This window comes from Hyperolius riggenbachi, chromosome 1, assembly GCF_040937935.1.
Source record: "Hyperolius riggenbachi isolate aHypRig1 chromosome 1, aHypRig1.pri, whole genome shotgun sequence".
In the NCBI taxonomy this organism is placed as follows: Eukaryota; Metazoa; Chordata; class Amphibia; order Anura; family Hyperoliidae; genus Hyperolius; species Hyperolius riggenbachi.
The window spans coordinates 295,394,754-295,418,971 of NC_090646.1; the positions used below are offsets into that span (position 1 = coordinate 295,394,754).

Consider the following 24,218-nt stretch of genomic DNA (forward strand, 5'->3'; position numbering starts at 1 on the left):
TTTCAACATTTTGTCTTTTTTTTTTATCAATGATCATTGTTACTGAGCTGTAACAATGATCATTGATATGGTGGGAGGTGTCTGATTGGTCAAGAGATCACATGATCTCTTGGGCCAATCACAGGGGAGAGTGTACCATATTTATTTAATATTTTTTACTTTCAACTTTTTTTTTTTCCTCCAGCATTTTGTCTTTTTTTTTATCAATGATCATTGTTACTGAGCTGTAACAATGATCATCGATATGGTGGGAGGTATCTGATTGGTCAAGAGATCACATGATCTCTTGGGCCAATCACAGGAGTCGCCGGGAGCGCGCATGCGCGCTCACGATCTCGCAGGGGAGACATAGAAAGGTGGGTGGCCTGTGCAGTATGATGATCGCTGTTCACTTGTCGGAACAGCGATCATCAAGGGGTTAAATGCACCTCGATCAGTGCAGGGACGGTATGGTCCCTTGCACTGATCGGTATTGAGGCGGGCGAGTGCACGAGCGCGCGCGGGAGCGCGCCCGAACGGCTGCAGAAAGTGGGTGGCCCGTGCAGTATGATGATCGCTGTTCACTCGTCGGAACAGCGATCATCAAGGGGTTAAATGCACCTCAATCAGTGCAGGGACGGCATGGTCCCTTGCACTGATCGGTATTGCTGCGGGTGGGTGCACGAGCGCGCGCGGGAGCGCGCCCGAACAGCTGCAGTGGGGCGGTGAAAACATGGACGTTGCTCCTACGGACAGCAGGCTTCAGCAGCCTCTGTTTTGGGCGTAGGAGCAACGTCCTAAAGGCTTAAATGGTTAAACTGATGTCCAGTCCCATGGGCATGCGTGTGACATAACTTTGTATATTGGCTTGGCCATTTTATATTGATATATGTGCTTGTTACTTGAAAGATAGTGGCCACACCCCCTTTTTAGGGGATGGCACTAGACTATTTAAACCAGTGCTATGTAACACCATGTAAGCTATGATTAAGGTGCCTTGAGCTCCGATATGCGTGAGCTTTTTAACTTTTGTGTACCCACTGATGTGACAAATAAATGGAGACTTTTTTCACCCAACCATTGGTGTAGCGGGACCTCCTTTCTTTTGCTGCCTGTTTGAGTTCCTTGGATCCCTTGCTCCCTTTGGTTTGACGCAGGTGGCTGTAGCGAGTTCACTTTTCCTCTACAATGATAGTTAACCACTTGCCGACCAGTGGCTTTCTGGCTGATCTGTGCTGCGTAGGGTCTCCAGCCCGCAGCACAGATCAGGTTTTAGCCTGGGCGATCAGACTTACCCCCTTTTTTCCCCACTAGGGGGATGTCCTGCTGGGGGGGTCTGATTGCCGCCGGCTCTCTACGCTTTGCGGGGGGGGGGCTCTTCAAAGCCCCCCTCCGCAGCGTTTTCAGCGCTTCGTCCCTCTCCCTCCCTCTCCCTTCCCCTCTGAGCTGCGCAGGACAGATATCCGTCCTGCGCATTGTAGGACAGGCTTCAGCCTATCAAATGACGGCGATCCCCGGCCAATCAGAGGCCGGGGATCGCCGATCTGCCTAACGGCGCTGCTGCGCAGCAGTGGCGTATGATGTAAACAGCGGGGATTTCTTCCCCGCGTGTTTACATTTTGCTGGCTAGCCGCGATCGGCGGCTCTCCGGCTGTTCACGGAGACAGCCTCCGTGAACGGCCGTTTCCATGAAAACTTGCAGACGACCAGTTTACACTAATCGGCGTTAGCTGGTCGTCAAGATCTGAATGCTTTAGATCTGAATGATTTTTTTTTTCACTTTAAAAAGATCTAAATCAATTTGATGTCAAATATTATCCAGGATAAAAAAAAAAAAAAACTTTAGTATATGTTTAATATACATTCTATTGTACATTTTAAAAACAAAAATGCTTTTCCTTGTTATTGCAAGTTATTTTGCTATGCAATACCTGCTGGGATATATGATAATGAATATGACACAAAGTGGAAATTTTTCCCTGACACAAGTGATCTGAAGGTACTGTGGGCAAATCCAAGGCTATGTAGTTATCCATTTTCCATAGCAGATTTAGCATACTGAGGTCAGTTGCTGCAAAAATAGTGTCTGCATTGTGTCATTTTATCTCACTGAAGAAAGGATACAGTATAAACATACAGCATCATTTTTCTTTTAATCAACTTAGGTTCTCTTCCCTGATTAGGTTCCACTAGGCTGATGGAAGGCTGATATTGTACCACTACTTAAAAAGAAGCTATAGTGACTTTTCCTAAATTTTGATTTATTCATTGGGTCCAGTACTATAATATAATTTAAAAAAAATATCTTTATTCAGCAAAATCTTAAATGTTGAAAATTAAAATTTGAAATTTTTGGGAACTCCATCCAATGACTGTTAGGCTTTGTTCAATCAAGCAAGGTCGCAAACACGCTGCATATAGCATTTTTTTTTTTGGAGTGGTTCAGCTTGAATAAATAAGCAAAAATGTTTATTCAATCAAAAATCGCTCTGAAAAATCGCTTCACAACATCTCTAACGCAAATCGCTAAGTGGTAGCGATTGCAATAGCAATTTTGGTGTGCACTAGCCCTCAGACTGTGTTCTGCTCACAAAACGTAACTAACTGTACTTGGCTACTGCTAAAACAAACACCTAATAATTCCAAAGTGCCACTTAAGACGTTCAGAGACTGCTATAAGTGGCCTGTATTAAAACAGTGCATGGAATAAAAATGGCTAATATTTTTCCATCTGCTATTCTTTCTAATAATGCAGAATAATAAAACAATGTAAAAAAATGTGCAGAATAGATGCATGATGTATTTATGCTTGAAGTAAACAAGGATCCTTATCTTACCCCATTTAGATGGTCTGTTTGTATTAAGGCATCTTCATGATCTATTTATGCTTGAAAAAAATATCTGTTTTCCCTTTTGATGTTGCATGTATATAAGCTGTCTGTACCACCAGCTTGCAAACTAACAGGATGTAAACCTGACGAAGGCTGCAAGGCCGAAAGCTTGTTCATTCTTATTCATTTGTAGTTAGCCAATAAATGGTATCATCCTGATTTAAAACTTCTTGCTTTTACTGATGGCTAACACGGTACAATACCCTACTGCTACATAATATAAAAATTCTTACCAATTAGAGACACTTTAACATTAAGGTTAGATGTACTTTAGCGATCCAGACACTGGGAGTGGGACGTTGTATTGTCATTGACACATGGGCATTTTGGTGTGAACCTTGCCACTGAACCATTATTTTAACTGGGATTACAGGGGGTGGGAAAGAAATGTCCACATACAACACCACTTTGAATTTAGTCCTATAAATGTACAGTGTTACACTCATTTCTGTTCTTTAAATATGGCAAATTATGATTCCATTGATTAAAACACATGATATTTTCACCTGATATTTGGTGGGTAGAAATACAGTAGTGAGCATTTGAACCCTATCCTCACTATGTCACAACAGAACCACAAAGATTTTAAAATTAGGAAAATCCTCCTCTCCCTGCAAAGTACTCTTGTACCAATGTTGAGCGACAAGGGTCTTTTTCTACCCTCCATGTCCTCCAAAAAGAAGCTAGGAGTAACCAATGGGGGCTTAGGCTGCTTAATAGGAGGTGATCAAATACTGTAGCTACCCACATCTTTGAGAATATGTAACTCTTTCACACAAAGCGTCAAAAGGTTGAAAAAAAGCGTTTAAAGATTTTAATACAATAAGACAATAAATATCAAAAAATGTCTCAAACCCTTAAACCACACCTATCTCTTTTCTGTCTTCTTTTAATCCATAGTCTTTTTTCATTCTTTGGTAATAATGTTTCTTGATTCAAGAACTGTTGAGTTACTTGGCCCTGATAAATGAGGTTAATTAATGGGTGAGGTTTTACTTCCTGGTCAAATATATAATTAATTATATAATGTGTGTTGTAACTTATTTGTAATAAACCTGGCACAAGATGTATACCAAAACATGTTTTGTGTGTAATATGCTCATTAAAACATAAGACATAACTAACAAAACTGACCGACTGAAATGTTTATTGCTTGTTATTTAATACTTTCTCTGCTATAAATAAACTTCTTTAAGGCTTTTTTCATAGCTGTGACAATAAAAAAATATTCACATAATAATTCAGATACATTTTTCTCACATCTTTATTTAAACATAATTTTTCTCATGGAAATGAATGTATTTTCTAAGAGGTAAAAAAAACCTTAACTTCAAACTTCAGCTTATCTTCAAAAGTGCTTAAAATTGAACTCACTAATGCCAGGATAGATATGGATACATCTTAAAAACTCCCATCAGCCTGCAATGAATTAACATAAATTGATTAGCTTATGAATGTGCATAGTGTGCTAAAAAAAATAATAGGTCTTTGTATCAGAAACCTAACCACAGGAACAATCCTTTGCATACGTAAGAAAGATATAAGATATGTGGAACAGAATGCTAGCTACTGGGTTAAATAAAGTCCTTGATAAACTCTTGCAGAGCTGGGGAATTCACTGATGTCAGCAAAGGACTACGTGAGCCACTGAGGATTCTATGAGATTGTAAAGATTCCCACACTTTGCATGACTTACAGACATTTCTGTGTATAACTGTATAAGCATGTACAGTATAATCTCGTTATAAAAATACTCTGATATAGTAAACATTTGTATAGTAAACTACCTCTTCAAATCCTGGCCAATCTCCATTTTAAGTCTATGGGAGCAACCTCTGGCATAGTAAAATCTAATACTGTAAAACTTCTATTATAGTAAACGTGTTCTTTGGTCCCTATGTGATGCTGACTCTGGATATAGTAAACAGTGGGTGGTGCATGCGTCATATGTCAGTGTGAAAACCAATGGTCCGCTGCTCTCTATTTAGGCTGATTGCAAGTGAGTTGATGCCTGATAACATTTGTAACAGTCCTCCCACAGGATTGTACGCACTCCAGGGTATCTCTTCTCTTGTTAGCAATGACGTTCCTGGTAGCGCGTGGAGAACAGTACAGGCTACTTTCACTTGTAGCACAGATCAGAGCAGGCTTACTCACTGCAAAACGAAGGAGAGTTGAGACCTGCAGAGGTATCTAAGCCACTTGCATTACAGATGATAGTGGCTTATTATGACTGGCTGAATTTTGAAGAGAGGCTTCATGATTCAAGGTTCAAGTGTGGGTCGAAATGTTTTCAGGGCACGTACTGCAAGTCCCACAGAGGTATTGTAACGATTGGTGTCAGCAAGCACCGCTATTCTGATTATTGGTGATCTGCAGTATCACCAATAATACAGATGCTATACCTGATTATATGGTGATCTGCAGAATCACCAATAAAGCAAGTATAGCGTGACACGATAGGATCGTATGCAAGAGGGTGCTTGGTACAATAGAGTATCTCTATAGGGCACAGAGATACAACCTCCAGCAAGCTGGAACAGCAGACAACAATAGTAATATACAGTGTAAATTCAAGTCTGTGGAAATATCCACCACACCGTAATTCCTCAGAGGTGTGGTTACCTCTGAATGGGAACCCTGTGTGTGAGATCCTCCAAAGGACGGATTGGAGGAGTCTCGGCCTCTAGCAGTAAGGGTTTGCTAGTGGCGGTGGTCTCAAAGAGGCAAGCCTCTGATAGAACCCTACAGTGGGAGACGTTCCACTGAAGGGAGAAAGGTCAGACAAAATGAGGTTCGGCAACAGATCAGGCGGCAGCAGTACAGAAACGTGAGACAAGAGAATAGTCGGAGACCAAGCCAATAGTCGATAACGGTACGGGCTGGCGAAGTACAGAATCAGGAAGCAGAAGAGTAGTCAAGACAGCCACAGAATCATACACGATAAATCAAACAGTATAATATGTGTATATATAGCGGCGATAAACCAATATATAACACAATATCAGAGACAAGGCTGACTAGGTCTGAGTGCTGACACAGGGTATCGCAAACACAGATGAAGTGTGACTGAAAAGCACTTCCTTATATACTGCCTGGGAGAGAAGTCTCCACCCCAGGCAGCAACCAATCAGAGCAGGCTAAAATGACAGCTGACCTCCAGGTCAGCTGACACGCTTTCTAAGAGTATAAAGGCGTGTCTGTCATGCGCACACGCCCCCTAGAGGCAAGATGGCAGAGCCCTGGTGAGCAGCATGCTGGTGAGTTTGGAGCAGAGTGCTCGGACGGGTTTACGCAGCGGATGCGGATGAATTTCCGCATCCTGCGTTGGAAAGTCCGCTTGCCGGATTGGATGCGACCATATTTCCGCAATCCATCCGGCGTTGCATATTTTTCGTTACAGGTATCGGAGCCACTCACAGGCAGTGTTGGACTGGGATGTGGAGAAACTGAGGAAATCCACCTGCTGGCCAAGCAGCAGTAATCCTGTATTATCACTCCCAATAGCAACATGCAGCAAGTCCTCACTGTGAGCAGCAACACCTGATTACCGCTACTTGGCCAGCAACAAGTGGATTTCCTCAGCTTTTCCAGCTCCCAGTCCAACACTGCTCACAGGAAGCCAGTGGCTGCCTCTGTTCAGTGAAGGCTGCAATTTTTAAGGAGCCCTGGATACTATACTAGTGATTTGTCCAGCCTGGCTATGCAGCCTTAAGGTATACTTAACCTTGTAGTCCACCAAACGTGCAAGCGCTTGTACTGTACCTCCAATGGGAGGACAGAGTTGGTCCTTTGCAGCAGAAAACGTACCAGGGCATGCTGGGCGATTTTTAAGACAGTAAACTTCTGATAGAGTAAACCACTTTTCTGGTCCCTTGGAGTTTACTATAACGAGATTATACTGTACTGTAAGTGGGAATTAGGAGTGTTTGTACACTCTTGCCATGACTGTTAATGAGTTCATTGTTATTCTGTTTTTCATTCATTTTGATGTATTGTCATTTTGTATTTTTAATGTATATGTAATTAAAAGCTATTTTTTAATATTTGTATAAGTTCATTTGTTTATACCTAATTATCTATCTGAGGCAATTAAATGGCCTTTCTGACATAGTGTGTCCTGGAAAACTTGGAGGAAAAGGAGGATGATTGAGGCAGAGGTGGAGTAGGAGCTAGATGGGGCACAGGTAGAAGTGTGTGTGTGAAAGCCTCTAAAAAAATTTCTTAACTTAACCCCTTACAACATACTGCTCCTCAGCGCCCACTAGATTGTCCTAGTGTCCTACAATGGATATGTACAGCCCCAGGCCATGCTTACTCAAGCATGTATCTGAAGTCAAGCGCACCATGCCATTGACAACATTCTTCAGTGGCAGTGCCACTCTGTCTCTCAGAAGGAAAGGAAAAGGTCCTGCTACATCTCCTAGCCAAAAATGCTTCCCTCTGAATACAGACAACAGAGGCTACCTGTGAGGCATAAATAGGGAGGAATGTGGAGTATGACAATGCGGGTACAGCAATGAGATGGGTAGAAGGGTGAAGCAGTTGCTCTGTTGTCTATGTCTACTAGGCAATGTAGCTTCATATGGTTACTCATACATGTGGTGTCTGGATTATTAGTGCTTGGTTGCCTTGTTTCAAGGCCCCAGAGGATGCAGATACCCTTGATTGTGTCAGAAGTCAAGCTATTAAAAGACAAACAGACAATAGAGGTCATACAGTGGTAGATTTCTGTTGCGTCTTTGTCCCTCTGCTGATTGATAATGAGGGTCTCATGGGTTAGGCTATGTTGTTTTAGGCATCTGCTCCCAGTACAAGGTTGTTGCTGTGCAACTTCAACTTCTTCATCCTCACCTTGCCTGTGCTCTGCTGGACTTCATCTCATGCATATCATCATCTACCTCCTCTTCTTGAGAGGGCTGTATTTCAGAGTAATCAGCAGGAGGTAGCACCTATCTTTTTACTTTCTGTCTTTTGAAGTGGCCTGAAGATAACTTATAGCAATCTCTGGCCCATCCTAGGCTGTTCTTCCTTCTTTTCCTCCTTAGAGTAAAGCGAGAGTTGGGGATCAGCAGATTAAATGTCTTGGTCTCCACTCTCTGGTTGCTTTGAATTCTGTGTAAACAGGCCCAAAACATTTTTGATTACTTAAAGAAGAACTGTACTTAAAGGGAACCTCAAATCTAAAAAAAAAATTAGTTTCACTTACCTGGGGCATCTACTAGCCCCCTGCAGCCATCCTGTGCCCTCGCAGTCACTCACAGCTCCTCTGGTCCCCCACTGCCAGCTAGTTTCTACTCGACTTGGAGTCGGCAGGCCGCCACATGTACCTTTGCATGCATTCTCGCTGGAGCAGGAAGCTATTGCGGACATTAACGCGTACATTTGTAAAAAAAAAATACGCATTGCGAATGTACGTGTTAATGTCCGTGATAGCTTCCTGCACCAGCAAGAATGCGTGCAAAGGTATGCATGGCGACCCGCCAACTCCGAGTCTGCAAAAATGAAACTAGCTGGCGGCAGGGGACCAGAGGAGCCGTGAGTGAGTTTTTTTAGGTTCCCTTTAATGTAAGCAAAGTATTAATTGCTTATGGTGACTGCATAATGTCACTAATAATAGAGCAATGAGTTGTTCCATTAGTAGAAGGTGGATGTCAGGAATTGTTTAGCTTGTAGCATTGGAATATATAGCTTAAGACTCAAAGCTCTACAGAGACCAGAAAGTGATGGGAATGCACACAACATCCAGGAAAGAAAAAACTTTAAGCCATGTTCCATACTATTCAAAGCCAAGCTGAAACAATTTCCAGGGATTGTGCTGTGAGCAGACAATATATGTAGCTGGGTAGAGTAAATGTGTCTGGGCAGCACAACAAGCTGGTACCAGTGTGCCATAGTTATTACCAGCTGCATTAGATAGCACTAGAAATGGCTTGAACCTCCGATTTTAGGTTCGCGAACCTTGAACGCGAACCTCCGCAAAAAGTTCGGTTTGCGCAAACTTTTCGAACCGCAATAGACTTCAATGGAGAGGCGAACTTTGAAAACTAGAAACATTTTTGCTGGCCACAAAAGTGATGGAAAAGATGTTTCATGGGGTCTAACACCTGGAGTTTTGCATGGCGGAGTGGGATACACGTCAAAAGTCCCCGGGAAAAATCTGGATATGAAGCACAGCAGCGTTTTAAGGGCAGAAATCACATTGCAAGCTAAATTGGAGGCCTAAAGTGCTTTAAAACATCTTGCATGTGTATACATCAATCAGGGAGTGTAATTAGTGTACTGGTTCACACTGACAGACCAAACTCACTGTGTAACGCACCGCAAACAGCTGTTTGTTTAGTGACGCCCATGCTGGACTGGTGTGTACCATGGCGAGATTGCTCGAGATGCAGACCAGGCATCTGTGGTCAGATGGACCCTTGACCCAATGCTGTGTGCCAGAGATGACACCACTTGCCTTTAACGAGAATCTGTTATGGAGGGCAAGTCTGCCATTCATTCAACTGTGTGACTAATAAACAAATTTCCATATTACTTTCTCAGTTCCATGGTGACCACGGGTAATGGCCGGGGAATCAGGGTTCGATTCCGGTTGGGAGTGGGCGCCTGAGAACCGGCTACCACCACACATCCAAGGAAGGCAGCAGGCACGCTGTGGGCAAAGGAGCAGGAACGGCTACCACCACACATCCAAGGAAGGCAGCAGGCATGGCAAGTCCCGACTCAGGGAGGTAGTGACGAAAAATAACAATACAGGAGGACTTTCGATGCCCTGCTGTATATGAGATGAATCAACTTTAAATCCTTTAATGAGAATGTGTTATGGAGGGCAAGTCTGCCATCCATTTAAGTGAAAGGTATGCACTGACTGCCAGGTATAATACAATGTGCAGTCACAGATGCAGCGAGTGAAAGGTATGCAGTGACTGCAAACAGCTGTTTGTGAAGTGACGGCCGTGCTGGACTGGTGCGCACCATGACGAGAGTGCAGGTGATGGCGGCTTTCCAGCCCATATGGTCACCGGGCTGAGGTAGCTCAATGACAGAACAGTGACTGTCCAGCTGATCGAATGTGTTCTGTCCACAATGAAGCAACGACCTTATTATCTTGGGTGTGCCCCCCCCCCCCCCCCTCGAGACACTCATATAGCCGTCGGTCATTGCTTCATTGTGATACGCAAGCCCCATCACCGAGGCAAGGTAATGATCGAGAAGGGGAATTGACACATGTACATGCCTTTTGTTTTGTTGTTGCAGCTGCAGTGCAGCCAGAAAAATTAGGCAGGCATGTACACGCACCAGAAAAATTATTATAGCGGCCGCTGCTAGCACTCCTGGACCCTGTTGGAGGTGGCAGAGAAGGCAGTCAAGCGGCCTGCAGGCAGAGATGCTGTGTGGGGAGCGACTTAGTCTTGGGGCAGGCAGTCACACGGTGTGCAGGCAGAGATGCTGTGTGTGGGGACTGACTTAGTCTTTGTGCAGGCCTGACCGTGCTTTGCAGACCACGTGGTCAGATGGACCCTTGACCCAACGCTGTGTGCCAGAGATGACACCACTTGCCTTTCAACATCACGGTACAGTTTGGGTATCACCTTTTTTGAGAAATAATTGCGGCCTGGTATCTTCCATTGCGGTGTGTGGCTTTGCTTTTGTGTGCTGCTTTTCCTCCGGTGGTCATCCCATTGCAGTTTGTGCTTTGTCATCATGTGCCTTCGTAAGGAAGTTGTCCCTACGCAGGTCTTGGTCTTTCCACGGCTCAATTTTTGGTGGCAGAGAGTACAGATGGCATTGCTCTCATCTGAGGAAGACACACACAAACATTTCCACACCGCTGAGCCCAGGGGTGATGGCACTTTGGTGGTGGCGGCCGACTGAGTGTTAAGTGGGGTGCCAGAATCAGAGCAGGAGGAGGAAGATATGTCACGCTTCCATGCAGAAGCTGAGGAAGCTGAGGTGTTCTGTGTTAAATAGTCAATGACATCCCGACAATCTTGGGGGTTGATGGCACGCACCTTCTGAACACTGTACTTTGGTCCAGAGCTGCACGAAATCACAACAGCACGACCTCGAACAGACCTGCCAGGTGGCCTGCCTCTGCCTCTGCCTGTTTTGCCCATATTGGGGGGGATGAAGTGAAAGGTATGCACTGACTTGACATACAATGTGCAGTCACACAGGTGTAGTGAACAGGTATGCAGTGACTGGTATCAATACAATGTGCAGCTGTCACACACACACAGGTACCGTGAACAGGTGCAGTGACTGGTGGTATATAACACTGCGCTCACGTAGGTAGGTGGTGCACTACTGAATAGGTATGCAGGGATTGGAATTACAAATGTGCAGCTGTCACACACACAGGTACCGTGAACAGGTGCAGCGACTGACTGGTATATCATTGCGTGCGTTCACGTAGGTAGGTAGGTAGGTGCACTGAACTGGTGGGTATGCAGTGATTGGTATTACAAATGTGCAGCTGTCACACACACAGCTAGTCACTGAATGTGCTGGGCCTGGCAGTGGCACAGTAGGAATTATCAAGGGGCCAAGGTTCAGCAGCTGCGACTGACTGACAGGGCTGTATATGCCACACAAGTGTCTGTGGGACACACACACACACACACACACACACACAAAAAAAAGATCACAAGAACAACATTAGCTCTCAAAAGAGCTGTTGAGGATGATGAGCGCTTTTTAGCAATAAGTATCAGCAAGAAGGAGCAACCTAACAAGCCTAACACAAGAGCCTTCCCTATGTCAGCACGTTCTCTCCCTTCTCTAATTACTGCAGCCACACGAGTGAGTGAAAAGGCTGACGCTGCCTGCGTTTTTATATGGGGGGGGGGGGGGGCTCCAGGAGGGAGTGTAGCCTGATTGGCTACCCTGTGTCTGCTGACTGTGATGTAGAGGGTCAAAGTTGACCCTAATGATGTAGTATAGGGGGCTGGTCAAACTAGCATATAGTTCAAGGTTCACCGCGAACGCGAACCGACTAAGTTCGCGGCCGAACCGTTCGGGCCATCTCTAGATAGCAGTAGCATCAACTGCATCCAGAGAATTGTAGCTACTAGCTGTTATGCATGTCTGCTACATATTTCTTGTGTGTCCTAATCCTTTGGCAAGGTAACTATGTCAGGGAATTTAGTCCGAGAAAAAAAAAACGATGAAAGACATCTATGGCTATAATTACTAGGTCATGCCCAGTAGGTTGATCCAGGGATTTTTTATGATTGCCATCTGCAGTCGGGAAGGAATTTTTTTTCCCTTTTGGGGATAATTGTAAGGGTTTTTCACTTTCCTCTGGATCAACAGGGATATGTGAGGGTGCAGGCTGGTGTTATACTTAATTTTATGGTTGAACTCGATGGACGTATGTATTTTTTCAACCCAAATAACTATGTAACTGTCACAAGTCCCCTAGTGGCCAGACCGCACAATGCCTTCAAATCGGTTTCAGCACACCGACCATGCAATCTGTGGTCGCAATCGGTGCGCCGAAACCGCTGGGATTTTGGCAGCATATCGGCTAGAAGGGAGCTTGTGAGTTACGGTAATACAAATTACACACTATTTCAGGGTATAACTGCCACCACCTCTGTTACCATGGGACAGAGGAACCCACAGACTGACTGACTCTAGACCTGCAAATAGAAAACGGTTAAACACACTCTATTTTATCTAGCTATCCACAATAGTAGCGACTCTTCAGAAGCCAGGGTTCAGTTTTGTGTTGCTGAATAATAGGTGTAGCCGAACAAATAAATGACGTTAGCGTTGTTTATTATAAAAGCAATATAAATAATTAATATATACAGAAAATCATTAAAATCAACAATTATAGAGACAAATAACAGTGCAGTATGAAAAAATAAAAAGGGAAGAAGATACTTAAGTTCATGGAAATATGTCCTTTCGGGGAAAAGAAATGCAAAGTCTTGGTTTCAGAATCATAGGCCTTTAGGCATATTTTGTAATCCAAGATGGTGTTAAGATGGAGGACTGAAGTCTGCCTGCTGGCAATGTGCTTTTGATGAAGCTGGTTTGGGGGTGTGGCAACGCCTGCCCCCTCTGAATTACCCACCAATGACAGCCCACCTCCTCCTAGGGGAATGTTGAGCTTAAATTGTAAAACACTGCAACTTCTAAACGATAAATGTCATATTTAGGCGGACAGCAGATTCATAATTGTCAGAAAATACCGATTAATATGACATCTTGCATGAGTGTGTTAGGCTGTCCTGTCCCCGAGAAGGGTCATACACCAATAACCGGACGGGTTATTGTTATGAATTTTATATCAGCACATTGGGCAGATTTTAACGAATAAGACTATATGAATTCCATAGCTGTGCTCTACACTGTTTTCCTTTAACAGACCAAAATCATAAACCACATACATTTAAATCTGCCCCCCAGCGGTGCCACTGTGTCTACTGGATACCAGTGTTCCCACAGCCCCCTGCAGAGCTGGCTTCCTTGCTACCCTTTGATGAAAGCCACCTTTTGGTGTGTTAATTATCATCTAAGCATGACCAGCTAGAACAACCTTTGATGTATTACACCAGGATTCCGGCTAGGGTTTCACTCCTCTGTGTCACTGGCCAGCAAGGAACACTTTTTATTAAGTTAATTACACCACCAGGTCTTCTCAGAGAGCACACTTGGCTCTCAATAAAAGAACTCTAAAGCTGGCCATACACTGGCCCGATTTGCCGCCGTTTCGACAGCAGATTCGATCACTGGGATCGAATCTGCTGCCAATCGTTCACGCTACACGCCGAATTTCGATCCATTTCGTCCGATCCCGTCGATCGCTCCGTGCGGAAAATTACCGTCGATCGCCCGCGGGTAGGGAGCGCGTAGCTAGCGGCGTTTGATTGCCCGACGACCGACGCAATAGAGCCGCATACATTACCTGCTCCGCCGGCGCGACTACCCCCGGTCACCGCTGCTCCGTGTCCGCGCTGGTCTCCGGCATGCTTCAGTTCCTCCTGCCCGGCAGGAAGTTTAAACAGTAGAGGGCACTCTACTGTTTAAACTTCCTGCCGGGCAGGAAGAAGCAAAGCATGCCAGACCTGGAGACCAGAGCGGAGACAGAGCAGCGGTGACCGGGAGGACTCGCGCCGGCGGAGCAGGTAATATATGCGGGGGGGGAGCGGCGGCAGCAGCACCACCACCACCACAACAGATTGTGAACGGTTTCAGGTTGAAATCGGTTCACAATCTGTTTGCAGTAAAGGTAGCCATACGATCCCTCTCTGATCAGATTCGATCAGAGAGGGATCTATCTGTTGGTCGAATCTGATGGCAAATCGACCAGTGTATGGCTACCTTTACACCTATGAAGACAACAGAGACCCCCAGGCTTGACTGCCTGGTATCCCTAGACATAAGATTCTGATCTGGCACGTCAACGGCCATCGGTGCAGTAAACCGATTGTGATTTAGTTTTCTGGTCTCACGGCTCTTCCGTGACAGTAACTATAGAAATTATTCTGAAGTGTGTATGTATGTTCCGGCAGTGCCGGACAGTCTCCCCTGTAGCAGTTAGTTGAGACAAATTGCTGTTTCTCATTTCCTTTTGGTATTGCAGGAACGTCAAAATAGGTTACAGAAGAACATGGCTGCTCATGCTTCTTCCCTCCTTATATTTTACAATATTCATTTATAAATGAATTTAGTCAGAATTTTATCTCACTATAAATTCTTTCTTCACCACTGATTTACATTCTAAATTTATCACAGATGGCAACATCTTTACTGCTGGTAAGGAGCATAATCACGGCAGAACGTTGCTTTACTGTGTGTTCCAAAGTCAGCAGAAATAACATCTGGTTTTCCAGAATGCTCTGGGAAGAGAATAATACATAATTAAATAGCCTAGGGAAAACATCATTGGGAGGGTGGTGCGACATACCAATTTACAGCAATATATAGGTACAGATAGTGTTTCTGATGCTAAAACCAGGATAATTAACATGGAATTGGGGATCCTGAATAATGTAGTGCATTCTACTTTATGTTGTTACAGTACCTCTTTAAGATTGTCTAATTCCAATTACCTGCTTAAGGTTCACTGGATACTGGCTGCACTGTGCCTAGATGTTGTAAGAGATAGTACTGCATTGAGCTGGCCTGTGTTGGGTCATCAACTCTGGCACGTCATCATCATCAATATGCTGTGGCTGTAAGGAACAACTAGCACCAAGTTTAAGAAATGGCAGCTATGCTTGACCTCTTGAAATCTGTGCATCCACATTACAGCTTAGTTGAGCTAGAGCTGATGGAGCCACTTTCCCCAGTCCTCTACCACTTCTTCTTCTTGGTCCGTTATTAAAGAGACACTGAAGTGAAAAAAATATATAATATAATGATTTGTATGTGTAGTACAGCTAAGAAATAAAACATTAGGAGTAGAGATATAAGTCTAATATTGTTTCCAGTACAGGAAGAGTTAAGAAACTCCAGTTGTTATCTATGCAAAAAAGTCATTGAGCTCCACTACTTTCAAAGTCTTCTGAAGCCTGTTGTCTCAACTGCCAGTCACTGTATTTTTTTTTTCCTCTCCAGAGGACAGGTCAATAGTTCATTGGGCTGCTCTGTAAAATCATTTAGAATGCTGAGTAGTGTGTAATCTGCAAATATTAGACAATGATGCAATGTTATAAAAAAACACTATATAACTGAAAATAAAAATATGAGAATATTTTCTTTGCTACTAATCTTCTAGTAATTATCCGTACTACACAACCAATTCATTATGTCATAATTTTTTTTTCGCTTTAGTGTCTCTTTAACCACTTGTCGACCGCACACACCGTGCGGCGGCAAAGTGGTAGCTGCAGGACCAGCGACGCACATCTGCGTCGCTGGCTGCAGGCTAATTAATTAGCGATCGCGTGGCTCCCTTGTGCCAGCCAATCCGCAGCGCCGGCGGGTTGTAAACCTTTGAATGGGCCAATAGAATGCGTATAATACAGTTTGTTTACGAAACAAACTGTATTATACTGCCTGCCTCCCCGCTGATGGTCACACTTAGCGATCGACCACCAGTGAGGAGAGCAGGCACAGTAAGAGAGAGACACACACACTTTAGAAGCCCCACAGACCCCCCGATCACCCGTAGCACACATCAGACCTTCAGCCCACAGTGTGCACCTAACCACCCCACATATCACAAATCAAGCAATCCCTGCCCCCACCTGTCACTCCTATCCATCAGATCAGACCCCCAACTACCCCTTAGGGGTATCTGATCACCCCTCACCCCTTCAGATCTCCCCCACCCCTGTCCCCCCCCTTTGCCCCCCTGTATACTGCATTTATCTGACTCCCCTGTAATTGCCCACTAATCTGCTGTCGTCACCTGTCAGTCATCCCTTGTCACCACCTGTCACTGCCCCCCATCAGATCAGACCCCAACCACCCCTTAGGGGTATCTGATCACCCCCCACCCCTTCAGATCTCCCCCACCCCTGATACTCCCCCGTATACTGCATCTATCCATCTTCCCTGTAATTGCCCGCTGATCAGCTGCCAATCATCTGTCACCTGTCAATCATCCTTTGTCACCACCTGTCACTGCCCCCTATCTGATCAGACCCCTAACTGCCCCTCAGGGGCTTCTGAACACCCACCCACCCGTTCAGATCCCCCCGAGACCCCCCCCCCCCCCCACATCAGCAGTCCATTGTTTACATCTGTTTTTCCCTGTAAACACCCACTTATTACCTGTCAATAACCCATCTATCACCCCGTCACACCTGTCACTCCTATCCATCAGATCAGACCCCCAACTGCTGATCACCCACACCCTCAGATCCTCCCCACAATTGCCTCGTGATTGTTTTTGATTATTTGTGATTGCTCTCTGATCCCCAACCCCAACCCCCCCTCCCCCCCCCCCCCCTCACCGTCATTATCCTAGTGATCTAAAAACAGTGATCAGTGAAAACTGTCACTTTTTTAGTATCACTAGTGGTAACAGTTAGGCCAGTTAGCTAGGCAAAAGGGTTGTTAGTGTCAGTTAGTGCTCAGCCCACTGCACCACAGTCACTAATTAGCGTCATCACTGTCGCTAATCAGCATTGGTACTATATAGTATCTGTAAGTGATCATTAGTGATCACAGTCAGATCTATTTTAGGGTCACTAGGTTCCACAAAAAAACGCAGTGTTTGCCCGATCAGACCTGATCGTTTGCCTGCACTGCGTTCAGCCCGCCCCACCGCAGTGACAGAAAATGTTTTTTTCTGATCACTGCAAAAAACACTGTACACTAGCTGTGGCACTGTAAACATCAGTTTTGATTTTTTTTAAATCAAAACTCAGTGACCACAGCTTTCTACCTCTCAAATACTCCCTTTCGCTAGGTAGGTGCTCTTTTTCCTGGGTAGTCTCAGAGGAATATCTCCTAAATTTAGCAGGCCACCACGGCAAAAAAGAGGTTTTCCAATGTAGACATCTACAGGTACATGGACCAGTCGGATGAGGATGATTGGGTCAACTTATTCAACAAACCTTCTGGTTCAGAGTAAGATCCTGTAGACAGCAGTGGCTCTCTGACCGATAGTTCCGATGACGAGGTTGAGGTCCCGGCTAAAGCCAGGCGTACCACACCCCATGTCACTGGACTGCAGGTGGCGGAAGATCAGTCTCAAGGGCAGCAGAGTGGTGCTGGCGCTGATCTGATTTTTCTTGGTGAGGCATGCACCAGCAGCGCAGCATCTCCTGGACCTATCAACACCAGTACTACCGTAGAAGACCCTGGTGAAGTGGCGAACACCAGCCTGGTAGTAGAAACTGGTTCGGTGGTACGTGCATTAAGACCCGATTCGCAGCCACCAAGTAGACGGGCCCGTACTCCCATTGGTTTTCCAGAGGTGCTGGCAAACCCTGATTAGCATTCCCCTGATCCCGCCGCACCCGTACTGCCCCCTTTCACCGCCCAGTCTGGAGTCCAGGTGGAGACAGTTGAACTAGGATCGTTCCTAGACTTTTTTGAACTGTTCCTCACCCAGGATCTCCTTGACTTAATTGTGGCTGAGACCAACCGTTATGCCACACAATTTATAACCGCCAATCCGAAAAGCTGCCACGCCCAGCCTTTTCGGTGGAAACCACTCCAAGTTTCCAAACTTAAAATTTTTTTGGGCCTTCTCCTCAACATGGGTATTACCCCAAAAAATGTATTGCGCTCTTATTGGTCTACACGCCCAATACATAACATGCCCATGTTCTCTGCTGCCATGTCCAGGTCGCGATTTGAGATCATCCTGCGCTTCCTGCATTTCAATGACAACAAAACAACAAGAGACCACTCAGCTTATGACCGGCTCCACAAAATTCGGCCCTTCATAGACCACCTGTCATCCACATTTGCAGATGCTTATACCCCTGAACAGAACATCTGTGTAGACGAGTCCCTCGTACATTTTACCGGGCGCCTTGGCATCAAATAGTACATCCCAAGCAAGCGCGCCCGGTATGGGGTGAAACTGTATAAGCTCTGTGAAAGGGCCACAGGCTATACATGTCGTTTTAGGGTCTATGAGGGAAAAGACTCAAAATTGGAGCCGGTCGGATATCCTGACTACCTGGGGAGCAGTGGAAAGATTGTGTGGGACTTGGTGTCAACTTTGTTCCATATGGGGTACCATCTTTATGTAGACAACTTTTACACAAGTGTGGCCCTCTATCAGCACTTAAAGTTAGAAGGAATCCGATGCTGTGGTACCGTGCGGCCTAGTCGCCGGAGTTTCCCCCAACGGCTCGTTAACACCAGACTTCAACGGGGGGAGAGGGCCACCTTGTGTACAGATGACTTGCTCTCGGTGACTTTTGTGATAGGTGGACACCACTGCATCCCACGAATCTCCACGACAGTGCACGACCTGGTAAGCAAGTCCAGAAGTCACAGGCAAAAGAGAAAAGGTCCGCACATGTCAGTGAAGATTTCCTTTATTGTTGGACATATCCAAAAACATCCAGGGCAAGCATCAGATAGCTGACATGTTTCGGACTAACCGTCCTTAATCATAGCTAACAAAATAATGACCATCTCGACATATAAGTAGAGGTGTGTATGTAAAAAAGCCCGCCCATGAGTCCCACCCGAAGGGGGAGGAGTCATACGGGCTAGAGCAAGATTAAAACACATATATGAATATACAAAAAATAAAACTACATGAATGCAAGATAAAAACAACAAAAGACAGCATTCTCAGATCTGACCTGTAGGGACAAAGTTACACAAAGTCAAAAAATAGTAGCAAGATCCCATCTTGCATTTAAACCATGTGGAGTTCTAGTGCCCAATTCAAATATCCACATAGCTTCTCTTCACAGTAATCTTTTATATGAGTCTCCACCTCTGTTGGATGGCATAACTCTCTCAATGCCGCAAAACGAGAAGCTCATGTCTCCCATATGAACTTCCCGAAAGTGTCGCACCACATTGCTAATTTTTGAGGTATGCCAGCCTGCACCCAAATAATGTTCCGCTATCCTCTCTCTCAAGGGCCGGATAGTGCACCCCACATACTGCAGGGAACATATCCCGCAAGTGATGAGGTACACAACATTTCTAGTACCACAGTTAATAAACTGTTCGATATTGAAACTACGGCCCGTTGAGAGAGAGACAGCAACCTTGGTTTTACCGTGTACACCGCAGTATTTACAAGTCGAAACACTACATTTATGGGAGCCTACAGTAGACAACCACGTTTTATGGGCGGGCCTGAAATTAAATAAACTAGGGGACAACACTTGTTCCAAAGTCGGGGCTCGTCTACTTGAAAATCTGACCCCATCTTTTAAAACTGGTGTGAGGCCACTATCTGCCTGCAAGACTGGAAGATATCTGGAAATGATGTCAATAACTTTTTTGTATTCAGATGCAGGGACGGATCTAGACCAAGTTGCGCCTGGGGCAAGGTCAGGTTTTGGCGCCTAAGCTGCCATTCCCCATCCAGTTTTGGTGCCTAAAGATCAGGTTTTGGCACCTAAACTGCCATTCTCCATCCAAATTTTGACGCCTTTTTAAGAATTCAACAAACTGCGCCTGGGGCAAGAGACCCGTCTGCTCCCCCCTAGATCCGTCCCTGTTCAGATGAGTACGTGGTGACAAAGATAGGTCTAGGGGGTTCAGGTTGGCGAGGTTCTGACGTATTAACTAGGTCCATTCTGGATCTTCTGGCTGCCCAAGTTCTACCCCGCCTAATACACCATCCTGGATAACCCCTCACCCTAAGGCGAGCCTCCACCACATCCAATTCGTGCTCTAAATTACAAGTATCAGAACAATTCCGCTTAGCCCTTACAAATTCTCCCACAGGTATGCCACGTATGGTATGGGCAGGATGACAGCTATCTGCCCTCATGACAGTGTTGCCACTGCTGGCTTCCTGTAGGATGTGGTTACAACAGAGCCATGATTGGGATCACCCCTCAAAGTAAGATCTAGTCCTTGCTGGCAGAATAGGTGAACTGTAAATTCTGGTTGTTACTGTCAAAGTAATCAACCAGAGATCTTACCCCCAAGATATCTCCACTCCAAATAAGTAACAAGTCGTCAATGTACCTCCCGTACCACACAACATCATCCAGCAGATGGCAGGTTCCCCCAAATATGTAGCGCTCCTCCCACCACCCCATGTAAAGGTTGGCAAGGGATGGTGAGAATTTGGCGCCCATAGAGGCGCCCCGCCTCTGGAGGAAGAACCTGCCGTCAAACACGAAATAGTTGTGGGCCAGGAGGTACTCGACGGCCATCAAAATGAACATGCAGAGGTCAGCTGAATAGTCTGAATAGCGGGTAAGATGAAAGTCCAGAGCTTGAAGCGCTAGATTGTGGGGAATGCAGGAATACAGAGACTTTACATCTATGGTTACCCATGAGTGGTTATCCTGCCATTGGGATGTTTCTAAACTAGCTAACAGATGTTTGGTATCTTTTACATAGCCCGGTCGTCTGACTAAGGGCTGTAATAAAGAATCCACCCAACAACCCAAACGCTCCACCAATGAACCAATGCCCGCCACAATAGGCCTCCCCTCGGGAGGAGAGCCCGGCTTATGAATCTTAGGTAAGTGGTGAAAGATGGGCACAACGGGAAATTTTACCCACAGATATTCTATCATTTTATGATCAAAAATGCCCATACTTTCACCACAAGACAAAAGGCTCAATAGTTTCTGCTGGAAATCCATGGTAGGATCGGCCTTCAAGGCCATATAAGTATCCTTATCTCCCAGCTGTCTAAGAGCCTCATTTCTGTACATATCACTGTCAAGAACGACCAGATCCTCCCTTGTCTGCATTTCTGATGACAATTTTGTCATTATTCTGCAGACCCCCCTGGGCTAGTCGCTCCGCGGCAGTGATATTAGATGGGTATGTGCTAGTCAGACTACCAGCTAGCTCGAGGAGATCTTTCTCTACCAGTTCCTGAAAGTTTTAAACATGTAATGTCCTCTCCAGGATCGGATAGAAATCCGGATTTCTCGTGCAGATCGGTTTAGCATCTTTCAGGGTCACTATGCCCGTGCTATCAGACGACAAAGCATCTAATGTCCACCTAGCACGGGTATCACTGAAATCCCCAATATTGGGTATGTCAAAAGTCTGCAGAGAAGGCCGGACCTGTGGAGTATCCTCCTTTTTAATAATAATGATCTTACAAATTTGTTGACATCCAAAAGAGTCTCAAAAACATTCAAATGACAAGTAGGTGCAAATGACAAACCTTTAGAAAGGAAATGGAAGGACAAGAGGGAGGTTTACCTTCTGTCTACCATTCACACAGACACGACAGTACAAATTACACGGGCAACAGAGGTAATTGAAAAGCCCCTCGCCGTCCACGACTATAATGCCAACATTGGAGGGGTGGACTTCAATGACCAGATGTTAGGGCCCTATTTAATTTCCCGGAAAACCAGACGCTGGTATAAGAAAGTGTCTGTGTATTTAATTCAATTGGCGATGTACAACAGCTTTGTTCTCTACAGTAAGGCTGGGAGAACTGGATCTTTCCTTCAGTTCCAGGAAGAGATCGTTTCGGCACTCCTGTATCCAGGAGGTGCCAGAGCCCAACCCCCAAATGCAAATAGCCGGCTGCATGGAAGGCATTACGCCTACCCGATTCCCAGTACCCCAACTCAACGCAACCCCAGAAAAAGATGTCGTGTCTGCAGCAAGGCTGGAATAAGGTGTGACACCCCTGTTTACTGTCCCTCCTGTCCTGACCAGCCTGGCCTATGCCTAAGGGAGTGTTATGAGAGGTACCACGAGAAGGCACACTTTTAGAACCTAGGGAACTACAGACACAGCAGTGCTTGACTTAATGCTAGTGCATGCCTACGTTACTGCGTGGCTTCTGTGGCAATTTGGGTCGGCCCGGAAGTCATGTTAGTCTACGGCTACGCAGTTAATTACTAGGCTGAATGCTACTCTTGTGGTATTCCCTGAAGGTCTGTTTTGGGCGAGACGGTGCGGCGGGCTCGACCGACCGGATAGGCCAGTATGCAGTGTGAACCCAAACATCAGGTTTTGAGAGATCCAAATACACTGGCCTGCCAGAAACCTCTCCTTTCACTTGGGACAGAATGCATAATGTACTTCGCCACATATCTGTGCGATTTGCACTCTCCACATTGACCCATGGGGGAGGAGAAGTTTGTCCTCAGATCGCAAGTAAAAAAAAAAACAACAAAAAAAACAGGTAAGCAAAAAAGTTAATGTTTGGTTACCAATGTTATTGTTTGGTTTGAACATATTTAATAAAGTTTAAAAAGTTAATGTTAATGTTATTGAAGCGCTTTGCTGCTTGCTTGCTTTTTTTTTTTTTCTTCTTCTTCTTCTCTCTTTTTTCCAACCGACCAATCAGCTGCAGCACTGATAGTGCATCCTGACAGAAGCATTGCGCTTCTGTCAGGTTACACAAAATCGGTGCATGCAGCGCTGTAGGACGAGATTTTTCCTCCACAGTAAAAAAGATAAGTTTGCTGAGGCATATGGGCCGAGGAACGGTGTTGGGGTTCATATGCTTTGGCAAGCACTTTGTATCAAAAAAGAACTCAAGCAATGATTTCTCCATTCACATCGATCGATGTGGATGAATAAATCAGGTTTGCCTGGGCATACGAGCTGGTGGGTTTGGATTTTTAGGGTGACAGCTCCTATGTCCAGGCGGACGCCTTCCCCTCCTTTTTGTTTTGTTTTTTTCGTTTTTCTTCTCTCTTTTTTCTATCCAGACCGACCGACCAATCAGCTGCAGCACTGATGGTGCATCCTGACAGAAGCATTGCGCTTCTGTCAGGTTACACAAAATCGGTGCATGCAGCGCTGTAGGACAAAATTTCTCCTCCACAGTAAAAAAGATAAGTTTGCCGAGGCATATGGGCCGAGGATCGGTGTTGGGGTTCATATGCTTTGGCAAGCACTTTGTATAAAAAAAGAAGCAATGATTTCTCCATTCACATAGATCGCTGTGGATGAATAAATCAGGTTTGCCTGGGCATACGAGCTGGTGGGTTTGGATTTTTGGGGTGGCAGCTCCTATGTCCAAGCGGACACCTTCCCCTCTTTCTTTTTTTTTCTTCACATTTTTTGGCAGATATTTGTTCATCCACATTGATCGATGCGAATGAAGGGATGTTTTCCGTTCATTTTTCCTTTCAGCCCAGAATGCACTACCTGTATGCCCAATATAAGGGTTATAGCAGAAATACTGGCCATACATGTAATGATTGCAGAGACCCTAAAATGCCAGGACAGACCCCACAAACGACCCCATTTTGGAAAGAGGACACCCCAAAGTATTCTGTGAGGTGCATGGTGAGTTCATAGAAGATTTTATTTTTTGTCACAAGTTAGCATAAATTGTTTTTTGTTTTTTTTTTCCACAAAGTATCCTTTTCTGCTAACTTGTGACAAAAAATATTTTTTTTTATAAACTCACCATGTCCCTCATGGAATACTTTGTGGTGTCTTATTTCCAAAATGGGGTCATTTGTGGGGTTTGTTAACTGTCCTGTCATGTGGGGGGGGGGGGGGCTAAATTGTGAGCACCCCTGTAAAGCCCAAAGGTAGTCATTGCACGTTAGGCTGCAAAAAAGTGCCACACGTGCTATCACCGTACCCGGGAGAAGTACTACAATGTGTTTTAGGGTGTATTTTTACACATACCCATGCTGGGTGGAAGAAATCACTCTGTAAATGACAATTTTTTGATTTTTTTTACACACAATTGTCCATTTACAGAGATATTTCTCCCACCCAATATGGGTATGTGTAAAAATACACCACAAAACACATTGTACTACTTCTCCTGAGTAC

General features: G+C 45.1%; 1 long non-coding RNA gene across 1 annotated transcript in view; it reads right to left on the minus strand.

Annotated features, from left to right (window-relative positions):
• The window catches only part of LOC137508253 (uncharacterized), a 62,613-nt gene that overhangs the window by 23,224 nt on the left and 15,171 nt on the right, over positions 1–24,218 (minus strand). Inside the window, exons 2-4 of the long non-coding RNA XR_011020479.1 lie at positions 14,939–15,220; positions 7,725–7,985; positions 4,245–4,289 (exon numbers count right to left, since the gene is read on the minus strand). This is a non-coding gene — a long non-coding RNA (uncharacterized lncRNA). The remainder of the gene's footprint in view (positions 1–4,244; positions 4,290–7,724; positions 7,986–14,938; positions 15,221–24,218) is intronic.